Genomic DNA, 15,661 nt, shown 5'->3' with positions numbered 1-15,661 from the left:
ACTACTTCAAAAAGTAGATTATTGATAGAAAAAAAAACATTTATACGATTTTTCATTCATTTAATTTAAAAAATATTCGTTTTTTGGTAGAGGGCGCTACTATACTTTTGGCTTTTGAAGGAACAGAACAGACAGTTCAAGGAACTCGACCAGCCGTATTAGAGGCTTCGACTCTTATTAATCTAGGAAGCCGTGCTGATACCATAAGTAGTTCTAATGATAAACACATGCTGAATATACAGAGTGATCAACAAGAATCCAAATCAGAGCAAGCGTTGCAAATTATCGGTCACGTCGTAGCAGAATCATACGCAAATAAGCGTTCAAAGCATGGCCGTAGACAATTTGTGGTCTCAAACGCTAGTTTATAATAAATCATACCTCATGAATTTTAGACGTTGGAATTATAATTGTGCATTTTATTATTATTATAAGATAAGGGAAACAATTTATAAGATAAATAAGAGCAACATTTTACATTTGTAAGAGTAAGTAAATTATCAGCTTTATTGCCAAACGCGACGCCACTGGTACGGAGATGTTTCGTTTAAATGTCACATTTCAAAATTCAAGGTTGTTGTTGTTGACAATTTAAGTGATTTAACCTAAAAAACAAATCTTCGATTTCGGCAATATTTACAGACGTTTATTGGAATTGTAAGCAATAATTATCCCAGAATAAGTTGTAAAATGGGTTTTACCATTAAAGAGAAGGCATTTTTATTAGATTATTTTCGAAAGAGGGTGAAACAAGAAAGTGAAGACTGGCCTTACTTTGTACCCCCTTACACTGAAGAATTTCAAGCCAAATGTCTGAACCTGATGGTATTGGTTATTAACAAGTTTATCAATGTCTTAAAATTATAATGCCTAATTTTAGTGAATCATAATCCATCATTAAGAAGAAGTCAGGTCAGTCCTTAGTTCAAATTTTAGAAATGGTGCAAAATGTTCGACAAATTATCAAGGAACATCCCTCAACTTCCATAAGGCGTTTAAGACTGCAAATTAAATTGAGTTAATGCACTTATTGCAAAAATTTTGAAGGAGGCTATTAATTTGTTTCCCTTGTGTGTTGCAAGAAATAAAACCCTTAAAGAAATTTTCACCATAAATGAATTTTGGCAGTCCATTTCACCTGACAGCTTCATAAGTGTTTTTGGAAAATATGAGAGGCGAGTTTGACTCTTTCTGGACCACAATGAAGAACATTTGGAGCAGTTTTTGTGAAAACTTATTTTTTGACCTTGGAATAATTTAAATGTTTTAATTAAACTGCTAGAAAAGATACGAGTAAGTTCTCAATTAACCAAAAATGTGAGAATAATAACTTTAGCACTTTTCTTACAGAAAACAACAAAAAGAATTCTGAAAAATAATGACTTAAAATTTTGTAACCAAAGATTACATGCCTTATGAAGGAATTTTATGTAACTGTGATAAAATAAAAGATGAGGTAGCACTCTTGATTTGGTTTCTTGTTGATCACTCTGTAAAGGGTGTTTTTTTAAATTTGGCGTCGAAGTAGGCGTTGGAGAGTCGATTGAGAGCGCACCACTCGTGTAAAAGCGTAAGATTTAAACAGCTGATCCGTGATCCGTAACCTGTATAGTGCGTTCACAATCGACGGTTCAACGCCTACTTCGACGCCAAATTTAAAAAAACACCCGTTATACTGAAGGCAATTAAATTATAAATTATATTTACTTCGACAATTACAGGTGTCCCACCTAAGATTTTGGAGCCTAATAATGAACCTACTGTCTCGATTATTTGCCAGCGGATTTTTGTGAAATTTAAAATGCAGATATGTTAGATGGTGAAGATTCAATTAATTAGTAATAATAAAATTACCTCAAATTAAAAAATGAAATTTTAACACATGTTTACTTTATTGAAAATTAAGCGCAATTATTATTTATTAAATTGTTAAACATTAAAAAATAGTTGTCTACACAAAAAATTAACTAAATCACCCGTCTAATCCAACGAAAAGATTAGATTTTGTTGTAAAAATGTTATCTAAATTTTAAAGATATTTGTAGGCCTATTCTGTAAGACACTTGGTTAAAAGTTAAACGTTAAAACAACGGTTAAAATATTTTAACCCATTGCGCTATTCTCTAAGCCAAAATTTTAACCAAAAGTTGTTAAAATTTAACTCAAATTGCTAATTTTTAGCGGGTGGTCAAAACGGTCCCAAATTATAATGGTATTCGCAATGAATATTCTTTTGGTGCATGAACTGGAATGAAGGTGACAAATGTACTCGTAAGTAAATTTTTCGACAAATCAAATCTGTCAATTCCATACATTTTTCTCAATTCTTAAGGGTAATTTTGCCACCGGCGGTAAAAGATGAATCACCCTGTACAGCTTTCTCATTGTAGCTTGAGCTTGAACCGGATGCGCAGTGGTCTTACAGCTCCTTCACTAATTTTGTCGCATATCTTTGCCGCTTCCAGGACCTCTTTATCTGACCTTTTTATTCAACTTTGTGCATCCCTCACAGCTCAAGCTACAATGGGCAAGCTGTAACATATTTGAGTTGATACCTAAAGCGCATCTATCGATATTTAAAACGACCTTTTGATTCCTTGAGTGGTTTATTGCCGCTTAACGAGGATTGTCGTAAAAGTGGTACCAATTACCAATTACTTTCATTTATACAGTGAGGGGCAAAAGTAATGCTACAATTCGATAAATCATAAACTGTTGAGTTTTGAAAAAAGAACAAAAACCGGTCGATTTTTAATTTCAATTTCACGTTTTTGAGTAGTCTGCAACTATTAGTTGAGGTTAGGTATAATTTTGCAAATAATTATGACTGTTGTTCCTCCAGCTGACAGTGATTTGCGACGTTGCCATATGTATTTGTACGCTTCCGTGCCTGACTTCATTCTTCAAAATAACCTAGCCGCTAAAATAATGCTTTTTAACCTACCCGTTAATAATTTGTCTTACAGGATAGAATTTTGGTTATTTGTAAATAACCGGTTGTTAAAAATTAATTTATTAGCGGATGGTTAAAATTAACAGACGAGTTACAGAATAGGCCCGTTGAGCAGTCACCTTTTCAAACAATTAATGAAACGTTGTCAAGCAACATTTTGTACACCCCTTAAAATTTATCAAAAGTGACCGTGCCTTATTACAAAAGTAAAATTGTAATAAAATTTATTGAAAATACTTTAAAAATAGACAACAATGGCAGAAATTTCAATATTGTTGAAAAAAGGAAACAATTTTTGCAATAAATAAATAACAATAAACGTCACCTGCGTTTGTGCTACGAGGGGTGACCAAAATTTGTGATAGAGCGCATTTGTTTCATAAGTACAGTGAGCGGCAAAAGTATGGAATAAATTCATTAAAAATTAAACAAAATTTTTTTCGAAAAAATCTTTGAACAGGTCAATTTTAGTTTATAAAAATACATATTTTAATACAAAATAAAATTCCAAGGAGTCATTTGTTTTCGAGTTATGACGTCATCGAGAGTTTTTTTAAATAGAAACCTTCTATTTTTTTTCTTGGTTCTGATAGCCCTTTTAATTGTCTAAATGCCAGTATAAAAATTTTGTTACCTTACATAAGGAAATTTTTGAGAAAAAAAAAAGTTGGAAAAAATAAATTTTATAACGAACAAAAACAAGTCAAAAACTGTGTTAGTAAGTATAGTCCTACAGAAACTCTAGTGGAATTCGACTTTGGTTGTAAATTTACGTTTGTCACTTGAAAAATAGAATTTTATGCTGCAGCAATAATCCTACTGATAAATGCTAATGAGGGTTGTCAGTTTGGGGTTCGCAATGTTAGCTTCAGGCAGGGATGTTACAGGTAGTGGTAGTTGTATTTATGACAACGGTTATTACGTGATAATAAAACCTTATTCTTCGGTTGTTGTTGTTAAATTTACAACCAAAGCCGAATTCCACTAGAGTTTCTGTCGGACTATACAGTGTGGAATAAAATGATTTACATCTAGTTACCTTTGCATTACCCTTGTAAAAATACGAAATGCCGCTCTACAAAAAAAAAGAAAGCCTAACCTGAAAATATTTCAAAATTTCAAATGTGATTTATTGCGAAGGGATGATATGAATGCAAAGTAGAGATTGAAATTAAAAAGGAGCTAACAAAAGCAAGTCACAGCTAGTGTTGAAAGTGACCACCAACGTTTGTTAATTCAATTTAGTAAATTGTAAGAATTGTCAATTCGATTGATGACATTTATTGACAGAACTAATAGTTCGGCACTTCAAAAAAAAAGTAGAGCGGTGCAGGAAAATTTACATGTGCAAAAATTCCAAAGGTAACTAGATGTAAATCATTTTATTCCACACTGTACTTAAAATTATGGAATTAAATGTTTGAATTGTCATCCCCCAGCTTGTTGACAAAAAGCAAGTTTATGAAGAAATTCCCTCTGTTTTAGTTTTATCTAGTTTTATCCCCGCAGCCAATCATAATTAAAATTTCTATACGTTGTGTTTCTGTTAAATGAGTCATTTTCGAAAACGTTTTGTAAAACAAAAAAACACATACGAATGAAATTGACAGTAACATTTGACTGTTTGATTTACCTACTTGATTTTTTGACTTGTTTTTGTTCGTTATAAAATTTATTTTTTCCGGCTTTATTATTTTTTTTTCTCAAAAATTTCCTTATGTAAGATAACAAAATGTTTACACTGTCATTTAGACAATTAAAAGGGCTATCAGAATCAAGAAAAAAATAGGGGGTTCTCATTTAAAAAAAACTATCGATGACGTCATAACTCGAAAACAAATGACTGCTTGGAATTTTGTTTGGTACTAAAACATGTATTTTTATAAACTAAAATTGACCTGTCCAAAGATTTTTTTGAAAAAAATTTTGTTTAATTTTTAAGGAATTTATTCCATACTTTTGCCGCTCACTGTATACGTTTTTGTATCTGTAGCCACGTTCAACACAGTTTTTTCTTGCAAAACGACGTCTTTCAAGGACAAGTTTCTCCTTACAGCATTTTTTATTGACGATAAATTTTTTGATATAAATCTTAAGTGATTTAACAGTTTAAAAACGCATGTAAAAATTACGTTTTTAATACTTGAGTTATTGCATTAATGGGATTTTACTCTTCACCGTCTAAAATATCTGCATTTTAAATTCCATAAAAATCCGTTGGCAAATAACCGAGATATTAGGCTCGAAAGTCTTAGGTGGGATACCTAGGTATACAACGAAGAACAGTTCATTTTTACTGTGGCATAGTTCCGTTTATTTAATTAATTATTATTGTTTTTACTGTTTTTAGTTCCCGTCTGTTTCAATTAACAATAGAGTTTTCGCGTTACGTTTTTCAGATAACCGTGTACGCTAACGCCGGTGTTGCTAGGCAATAGCGTAACCGATTCATTATTATTTATTACAATAAGCGATTACGGTATACTCCGTACGGTGATAGATTGCACGTTTTTAAATTCTAGTTCCAAAACATAAAGCAGTGAAAAATACTAAACTCTCCATCTCAATTGTTTCACGTTATGTATAAAACCGTTGTATCCCTGCAGATTAATTCCCGCCAAACCAGTTTCTGTGTCTGTCTTCTGTCAAAAAACGTGCAATCTATCAGAGTACGAAGTATACCTAATTGCTCGCGAATAGCGTACCGGTTATTTTAACGGAACGTAACGCGAAAACTCTAATTGAATAAAGTTGGATATTATCTTCATTTGTTAAATTGTTGTTGGCTTGTCACTATGGGAATATTATGATGTTACCCTCCTATAGCATAACCTTGCTAGTACAGTTATGACTCACCTACCATCCAACTACTAACTACTATTTATTGGAAAGCGATTTTTGAATAAAAATTCAAATAAAACAATTACTTGACAAAAAAAAGAATGTTTTATTTAAAAAATTAAAATTACGCCAAAACGTTAACAAAAGTCGCCTTAAAATTAAATTCTACATTTATATCTAGTATCAGAAATGGTAGTTTCCATTTAAAAAATAGTTATTTGTAGAGTATAATTTCAGGGCAAAAAATGTTACCGCTTGAAGGTAAATAAATAAATAATTTACGTTAGATAGTACCGTGTGAACAACAATTACTGATCGAGTTGGCAATAAATTCTGGTGACTTTTATGATGTCATGTTCCAACGAGAAAACCATTTTATTAATAAAAGAATGCAAAAACCAAGACGTTTAAATATGAAATGTATACCAGCATTACCAGCTGTCAATAGTGTCAATAAAACAAACCGAAATAGGTACAATTCACAGTCTTGAAAATTTCATGTAAATTTTTTTATTGCCAACTGAAACAGTTATTGTTGCTCACCCTGTACTTTCTCTGTGTTGGATTTAGTGATTTTTATGTCAACCAATCTCTCGCTGGACAAACTATACCTACCTATAATCAATTCACGATAAATGTGTATAAGGGGTGGTTGTGATTTATTTTTATCATGTTGGATAAACTGACTCAATTTTATATTTTTTCCTGTCAGAAATATGACATGATTGTTCTGAGATTCAAATTTGAACAATGTTGTCTAATTTAATATGATTAAATTATGAATAGAGAACAGATGTATGTATAGGTACAGTTGCGAAATTAAAATTTCGGGCACTATTTTTCTATCACTTCAACAAAATCTCTGTAAAGCACCTTCTACTGTCATCATGACTGACATTAAATCATCGCTTTGATATGTTGCCTACCCGTTATTATGCCACAAATGACAATTTTTGAATGCCAAAAAGACAAAAACATGACAAGAGTAAAAAATAAGGTTATTAACGTAAAGGTTGTTTTAGAGTTTATATCATGACATTGACAATAGTGCCCGAAATTTTAATTCCGCAACTGTACATATAGCATTAATAAACCTTGCACATTTGTTTGTAGGGGAGAGTTGCCTATATTGTACCGGGTTGCAGTTTTTTGACCATAACATTTTTATATTGACTCGATTTGAAAAATGGACTTTTGCGGGATGATTTTCAATATCTTTAACAACACGAGAATTTTTTTAACATTTTTTGGGAAACCATAAGTGCCTGTATTTGCTTTTAGAAAAAAAGCTTACATTAGGTACAATATAGGCAACCGGTTTCCTAAATTGTACTACCCACTGCCTAAATTGTACCTACAACATTTTTGTAGTATTATTGAGCAATCACTTAAAATTTAACAGAAATATTTATTGTTTGTAATTATAAAATCAAGATATAATAAAAAAACATAACATAATAAAAACTTTGAAATAAAAAACTAAAGAGAAAATTTCTAAATCAAAATGAAATCACAAACCTTTAATAGGTACTAAAAAATTAACAACATTCATCACAAGCATATACTTTCTCTGCTATTGCCCCCGAACAGGATTCGTGAACCCATCTTCTACATTTTGAGCACTGAACCATGTCTTCAATAAGATTTTGGTCACATAAAAAACAGTACCATTCATCAATGTTTACTTCTATTTCTGTTGCTCTCGAAGTCGATGGGCGAGGTTCATTGGAAAGTTTACATTTAACCTTTTTAGGTTTAACGAATTTTCTTTTAGTTTGCTTCTCTTCTAGATCTTCTTTGTAGGGTGTAGCAGTTAAAATAGTAGCCTTTTGAGCAGGTCGACCTCTTTTTTTGGTATTTTTGGTTACCAAGGGTAATGGAGACAGTACTGTTGGACTAAAATAATGATCATTAATTGTGTCATCATGGTGATTGTTCTCTATCTCTATCGATAAATTGTTTTCATGCGTTGGTGTAGTGTTTCCTTGTTCTTGATGTTCTACAGCAGTTTCACTGAAATCACATTCATTCTCATTTTGATTATTGTGCACTTCTGAAGGTAGAAAGTCTGCATCCGTAAATACAAATCTATTTATGGGCCAAATTCCGGCACCTCTGAATGATCCAATTGCGTTAGACAATGTTGCAGCTTGACTGTACGCAGTACACAACAATTCCGAAATTTCAAATTGTGTGATCGCCTGTGATGCATGACTTTTGAGCCACGTTTCTTGTGCTTGTATGTAGTACTTTCCTAAAGGGCAGAAGAAGCCCACATCCAATGGTTGAAGTCTGTGAGTTGTGTGACCTGGTAACTGTAGTAAAATGACTCCATTTTCTTTGGCCAATACTATTGCCTTAATATTTTTTGAATGAGTTGTATGTCCATCTACAAGTAGTAAAACCTTTTTTTCTTTTGTCGGGTGAACGTGATCAATAAAATGTTGAAGAAATTTTACAAATAGTTCGGAATTTATGTAACCCGTTTCTGACACCTCAACTAGACTTCCAGGAGGAGCTCCTTTTTTCAGTGCCTCATGCATTCTCATTCTTTTAAATATGATCATGGGAGGAAGAAAAAATCCCGAGGGACTAGCACAACACACTATTGTAGTGTTTACCCCTCTTTCACCACTTGTGATGCCCCCAATCTGACGTTTTCCTTTTTGACCTACTATTTTCTGTGTCTTTTTTTGCACAGTCGAAAATCCGGATTCGTCCGCATTAAAGATTCGCGTTTCACTTAAATTATTTTCTTCTACAATTTGTTCATACAAATCAAAAAATTCACCAACGCTTTTCTGATTAAATCCCCTTACCCTCGCCAAGGACGTGGCCTCTGGTTGCCTTAGCGATAGATCAGGGTGGCGTCTGAGAAAATTATAGAACCATTTCTTTCCGGCAATTTTCTTGTCCTTGTTGAAATTACATTTTATTTTATTTTTTTCTACTATTTCGAAAGCCAGCTTTCTAATTTCGGTTATTGTTAATCCAAACATATGTTTTTCTAAGTATAAAATATGTTGAACAAGATCTTCTTCAATATTATCTGGGAGGGCCGTTTTATGTCCTTTGAAGGTTTTGTTTCCGTTTGCATATTTATTTTCATTTTTGAAGTGTCTCTTAAGAGTAGGTTTGCTGATACCAAACTGGCGGGAGCATTCATTCAGTCCCATACGCCCTTCTCTATATGTTAAAAGAGCATTGTCTAAATTTTCTTGGGTCCATTTATAATATTTTTTTTTGTTTTCCATGCTCATCTAAAAAATATAAAACTTTTAAGTCTCTTGTTTTCTTTAATTGTACCGGTACAATATAGGAATCCATACAGTGGTACAAATTAGGCAACTCGACAATTTTTACTTTAACCTTTATTTTTTTGGTAATAGAAAATGTAATATGAATTAAAAATTAGATGATTAGGAAGCTAAAACTATCTAGTTTCTACCACAGTGATCGCCAATTATATAAACATTCAGCAAACATGGTAATTTACTTACGTTTGTGAGCTTAAAACTACATCAACCAACCTTAAAATCTTGTTTCTGCAACAACTACGTTGTGATTGGTCGTAATCCCGCCAATTTTATACCAACGATTCAAAGTTGTTAACTCTTTAGAACAGTGAAAACTAGAGGGAGCTAAAGGTCATAGTTTTCGCGAAATTAGAAAGGTACGATTTAGGCGCCGGTACAATATCGGCAACTCTCCCCTAATATTCATGTTCGAATTTCAGAAACATTCATACTCAAATTCAAATTATGATTCAACTCGAAATACCTTCAAGCTGGCAACGATGTTACCGTTTCCGTCACATAATACAGCGTGATCAACAATGACTGAGTCTGTTGGCAATGAAACAGTTGAAAAGTGCTGGTGTTTTTTGTCTCGTAATTCGCGCTGACTGAATTTTTTAACTTGAGACGACATTAAAAACATTTTCGGTTATGCCGGTTATGTTTATGCTATTACAAAAATGAACCTTTGATGGTAAATTTTAAATTTGCCAAATTTCATTGTTACCAACAGACTCAGTCATTCTTGATCACACCGTAGATATTTATGCATTTAAGGCCCATACACAATGGCGTTAACGTTACGTCGATGTTAAAACGTTAATGTTAACGTTAGATCTAGAAATTCAAAATTACATGTAGGTATTTCATTGTGGACCGTTCACAATGACGTTATGATGAAAATTAATGTTGCATGATATTGTTAGCGTTAACGTTAGTTCTGGAAATGTTCTGGATTCTTAACGTTACATTCTAACATTAGCCAACGGAAATAATTTATAAAAAGTACTGAAATACATGTAATTTGATCTAACGTTTTAACATCGACGTAACGTTAACGCCATTGTGAAAGGGCTGTAAGGGAGATATGAACATGTTTTCCGAGGGGAAAAACATTAAATATCTCCCGTGGTGCATACAATATGTTATTTTTTAGTGTCTATACTGATGAAAAGAAACAATATCGTGTTACTAAAAATTAAAAAATAATGTAGGAACTTTAATTGAAATCAACCTAACCTAACACGAAAGCTACAGTTGCGGACAATAAAAAATAGTACAACACTTGCTCAAAATTCGCCAAATATTTAGCTGCTTAAATGAGGCTCTAATTTGTCAGCTAATGTCACCATTAATCATTAGTGTCATTCGTCTATCAACTAACATTACCATCTAACCTATTTCTAGACGTTTGGCATAAATCACAATGTCAAAAAAACCCAAATTGTCCGATGTAAAAAAAGTGTACGGTTTTTTATTGTTCGCAACTGTATCAATTTCTATTAGGGAATTTTACATAATTATTTGTTCTGTAGCTTAGCTACTATACTACCAACAATGTCACCAGATGTCATAGCCACCCCATATCCTACATAACAGTTGCCAAAAAATATGTCTTCCAAATATCAAATAACACCGGTTTCCGTATAAAACACAAAATTATTCCTCAATAATTTTGTTTCTTTTGTAAAGTTAGGTGAATGTGATGTAAAGTGGTATGTACTACCGCTACACTGATAATAATTTGTTACCCACTCTTAGACTTCGTTCTAAATAGCCGAAATTCGTTTGTCTCTCTCTTTATCTATTTACAATAAATTGAACGTAAGTAAATTATACTTACCGTTTAAAATTTTTTGTGCTCATAGCCTTGAAAGCAACATCCAACGCTCGCTCCAAAACGAGTGCTTCCCGGTCGACTCGAATGTAAAAATTGCAAAAAACACTGGCCCTTTGAGGCATTCAAAAAAATCTGTCTTGATAATAATAAAATTTAATTCATAAAATACAACTTCCCTGGGTTTTCCTCCATTAAAAAATTACGGAAAGATTTATAATCGTTGAAAATTGTTCCTACAAAATTCACAAATTGAAATATCAAGTGAAGCAATTGTTTCCAATAACCAAAGATCACTGCCTACTTGGTTTTATGTTCATTTATGTTTAATGTATTAAAACAATAAAATTTAATTTAATTTTCGTACAGAAAATATTGTACGAACCACTTGCGTGAAGACATCTTCCGTTCATTCGCGCATTTATTAAAGGCACTCGCTCCTTCGTCGCTCGTGCTTTAAAAAATGCGCTCATGCGGGAACATCGTCTTCCCGCACTTGGTTCGTAAATAACTATTTTAGCACGTTCATAATTTTGAAAACAATAAAGGAAGTAGGATAGTATTTTGTGTGTAATTATCATAGTATCTACCTACCTACTTTTCAGCTTTTTCAGTGGTTGGTAACGTAACGTTATAAAGGTGGGTCAGAAACTTTCTTGGATGGAAAATCAAAGAAGTCTTTGAATATATTGCTACTTCACGGGCGAAATGGGGGTAAAATTTGGCTACTACTTTTTTTTATTGTTGATTGACCAACATTATCGAAATGCTTAAGACAAAAAGTAGCGAATTCTAGTCGAACTCTAAAATAATGAGACATTCATTAAATTACCTACTTGTATACTCGTACCTTACGAATGCAACCTGAAATGTTTTACCTGTACAATATGTGCATATTCAAGCAATGACATTAGTGCATATAAAGATAAGAATGTATGCAGTAATCACCGTACAAAAATAATTCACGAGTCGAGTCGACACTGTATTGTCAGTATTGAACTTGTAATGATTTGAATACATTACTTTTTCCGCCAAATATTTGAACCTGCGCAAAACGGTAACAAATGTGGTCGTGATCGTCATCGAATCGGAGGAGCCCTACATTGTGATTTTCTTTTGGCGGAAAAAAGTTTCGGAATGCAAACGGTGAGGGTTCCAGTTGGAAGAGTGCCGCAAATAAAACACACATGTGAGGGACGCAAAATACCTTTTATTAAAAATGCCTGTAATAACTTTGATGGCAAGAAATTGTAACGAATACAACGGACAGAAATTAAGATTAACGAAGTACAAGAAATTAACTAGTTGAGTACATCACAAAGATAAACGACAAGATGAATGCAACAATATTTAAAATACCAGCAAACGGGTACATAACAGACAAAATGTCAGGTTAAAGCTTGCAAAACAAGTAAACAAATTATAAGGCAGTTATTACAGACAGGGACGGATGAAAAACCCTCTTCAAAAACCGTATCCCAGGTATTATTGTAATTTCAATTTGGTTGTAGGTCGTAAAATGTTATTGGATATTATGAGCGATTAACGGGCACAATGGTTGGGTTTAAAAAGGTTGGAAAGCGGCGCGTGCCGTTTGCCGTACAATGCAAATATACCAAATGTACAATACAACCCTGCTTAAAATATTACCTGCTAGTGGTAAACTAGGATTTATAAGCCCCGCAAGATCTTTAACTTAAAGTACCATAAAATTTTACGACCTACAACCAAATTGAAACTAGTATACTCATATTCTACAATTCGATTAATGACAAAACAATGTTTAATTTGGAACTATGCGGTCAAGGTAAAGTCCTCCTCAAGAAATAGTCAATTTTGACTTAAATTGTAAATCATTTTACAATAGGCCGCCCAACCATCTTATAACTACCATAAATTATTCCATTATACCCTTTAATTTTATTGCCCCTTTGTTGTGCAGTGCCGACTCAAGGAAGGACAAACATCAGGTAAATATTGTTTTTTGCTGTGTTCTCATACTCACTTTCTTATTATTATTTTTGAAACGGTGGTTTCGTTGATTCCCGTTAATCGTACTGTTTCTTTACCGACAGCTTTACATCCCGATTCTAATAAATTTTTGTAGACATTTCTTATAATTTCTTTAGCATCGTTAGAGTAATGCTTCCAATGTTTCTTTTTCAGTCCTGCTGTAAAAATTACAGGTACCGCTGTTATAATTTGGCATTAAAATATACACCCTTATCTATATTTTTTTACCTTCATTTTCCTCGTTATTATCAAAAATTGTTTCAACGTCGACCATCTCCTCCTCCTCGCAGTTCTCTTCAAAAAGACGCCACATATTTAAACACAGGTTATAAGTTGAAAAATACACCCTTCTATTGTGAGGAATTCAAAATATTTCTATTCGCAGTGTACAAAAATCAATCGACAACTGAAGACAAAATTTCTTGAACAAATGCTTTAGGTAGACTTTCTCTAAGTAGGGGTTGCTAACTAAAAATACCTGATGCTCGCCCTTCCTTGAGTCGGCACTGCACGACAAAGGGGCAATAAAATTAGAAATTATTTATGGTTGTTATAAGGGGCTTTGCTGTCCTGTTGTAAAATGATTTACAATTTAAGTCAGAATTGACTATTTCTTGACGAGGACTTTACGGCGACGGGAGCTTAGAGCTGGAGGTAACAAACTCTCGGCCGCGAGGGGACTCAGAAGAATAATCTGAATCGGCTTGAGACCAGCGACGTTTCTAGATACTCGGGTTAGTAATGAAAGTCGGGCTATTTCACCGACCAAGAAAGAGTGACAGAGCGCCTCGGGGTTGTACGATGAGCTTCCCAAGCCGCTTCGAGCAGAGCTTGCTCCACCTTCCCCAACCATCCGTTTACCGACAAGAACCTAAGATCTCTAGAACCGCGACAGAGGTTTCACGTCAGCATCCCAGAGCCGCATCGAGCAGGGCTTAGGTCCGCCTCCGCTAACGGCCGTAACTTAACCGTGGCCTCCCCAGGAATTTACTAGATAACCCCACGACTTCCTGATTGAAACCTAACTCCCATAGTGGCGCACTTACAACATTTTACTTTAACTCTTCCGAAATCTAGCGGTGTTTAACAACAACATAAAGTTTAATTCAATCGAACAACGCGTAACATTAAACGATGCGAAAATTCAACACAACAAAGCGCAACATTAAACAATGATCAAATAAACAAAACAAAACGCAACATTAAACAAGGATAACATAAGCAAAAACAAACCGCAACATTAAACAATGAGGAAATAAAAGAGAACAAAACGTGAAGTTAAATAACGATAAAATAGAACCACTTTAAATGGCACAAATATCAGTAAACAACATAAATCACGAATACAATAATCGCTGGTAATGTTAAACAAAAAGAAAATGGCGGGTCGAGTGCCGTTAGAAAATGTTAGTGAAGAAAAAAAACAAAATGGACGCACGCGGTTCGGACGACGGCTCCGAATTTGCGAAATTACCCGATTGTTAAAAAAATGAACCTCCCGGAAGAAAGATAACGCTTAAAATTAACGAATGGGCGCTTCTCAAAGCAACAGCATGCAACAAAATAAAATCTACAACATACCCTTACCACGTGGTCCTGGTCCCAAAACAAAACACAAAAAAAGGCAACGAAAGTGGGATAAATTACCCAGGTGAATTAAAAAAACGCCGGATTCTTCACGGGGACACAAAATATCTACTCGGAACGGTAGTGTAATCGGTTCAGATGTAACTTACAGATTTTTGGAATATTGGATCGCTCTTCGCAAGGTCTGTTCGTTTCGAAAAACCAAACAAAAGTGACCTACCCCCTTCAACCACCCGCGCGAGCCCGTTTCACCCCCGCTATCTTTCCGCTTTCCGTTAGTTCCTAGTATAGCCGCTAGTACCTTCACATTTGGCGCGCTATTGTGGCGGTACCGGAAATTTAAATTTAAAATTTTAAACTGGGTCACTACAAACTATTGTCACCCATTTTAAATAACTGGAATTAACCACCCCAACAAATGCATTCCTTGTTTGTTATAACACTGTTTTGAGCAGTTTTTGAACAATTTCTTTGGAATATCTTTCCGTCATCCACTTTTTTAATAAATCATATTGCATTTTATACATTCTTTTAGATATTTTGGGAGGTCAATCTAATTATGCTACTTTGGCCTCTTGGAAGATATCTCAAAGAACGATTTCTTCAGAAGCTTTACCAGAATTCATTCTTCAAATAGTTCGTAAAAACTAAACAACTAGTGAGAATAAAATGAACTGGGGTGCGATTTTTGGGATTCGTAGATAAATAGCGATGATGATAATTATCGAAGGCATTAATAACGACCACATGTCAATATTTGAATTTTTCACATCGATCGTTATGATGTTTATCTCCCAGTGCTAATTATCGAATGCAAGAATTGGCAACTATGGGAAACTTTTTATTTTAAAGTTTGACATATGTTTGACATTTCGCGCTCTTCATTAACCACATGCGTAGTGGATATCCTGAATTCCCTTACAAATAGTAATCACTGTGGCCCCTTTTGTGAAGGTTCTTCATGAATGTCTGCACATTGGAATTACTCCAAATGCATGCATCATGAGTGCTACCAGGATATCTTGCACATACATTTAAAATAATCATGTTTGAATCACATACCTAAGAATGAAAATTACTTGGGTACAGCAGAAAGTTAATTTTCGGATTTTTTACCAATTGCACAATTACTGA

This window comes from Tenebrio molitor, chromosome 1 (genome assembly GCF_963966145.1).
Source record: "Tenebrio molitor chromosome 1, icTenMoli1.1, whole genome shotgun sequence".
NCBI classification, from domain to species: Eukaryota; Metazoa; Arthropoda; class Insecta; order Coleoptera; family Tenebrionidae; genus Tenebrio; species Tenebrio molitor.
Note: the sequence above shows the minus strand (reverse complement) of the source record.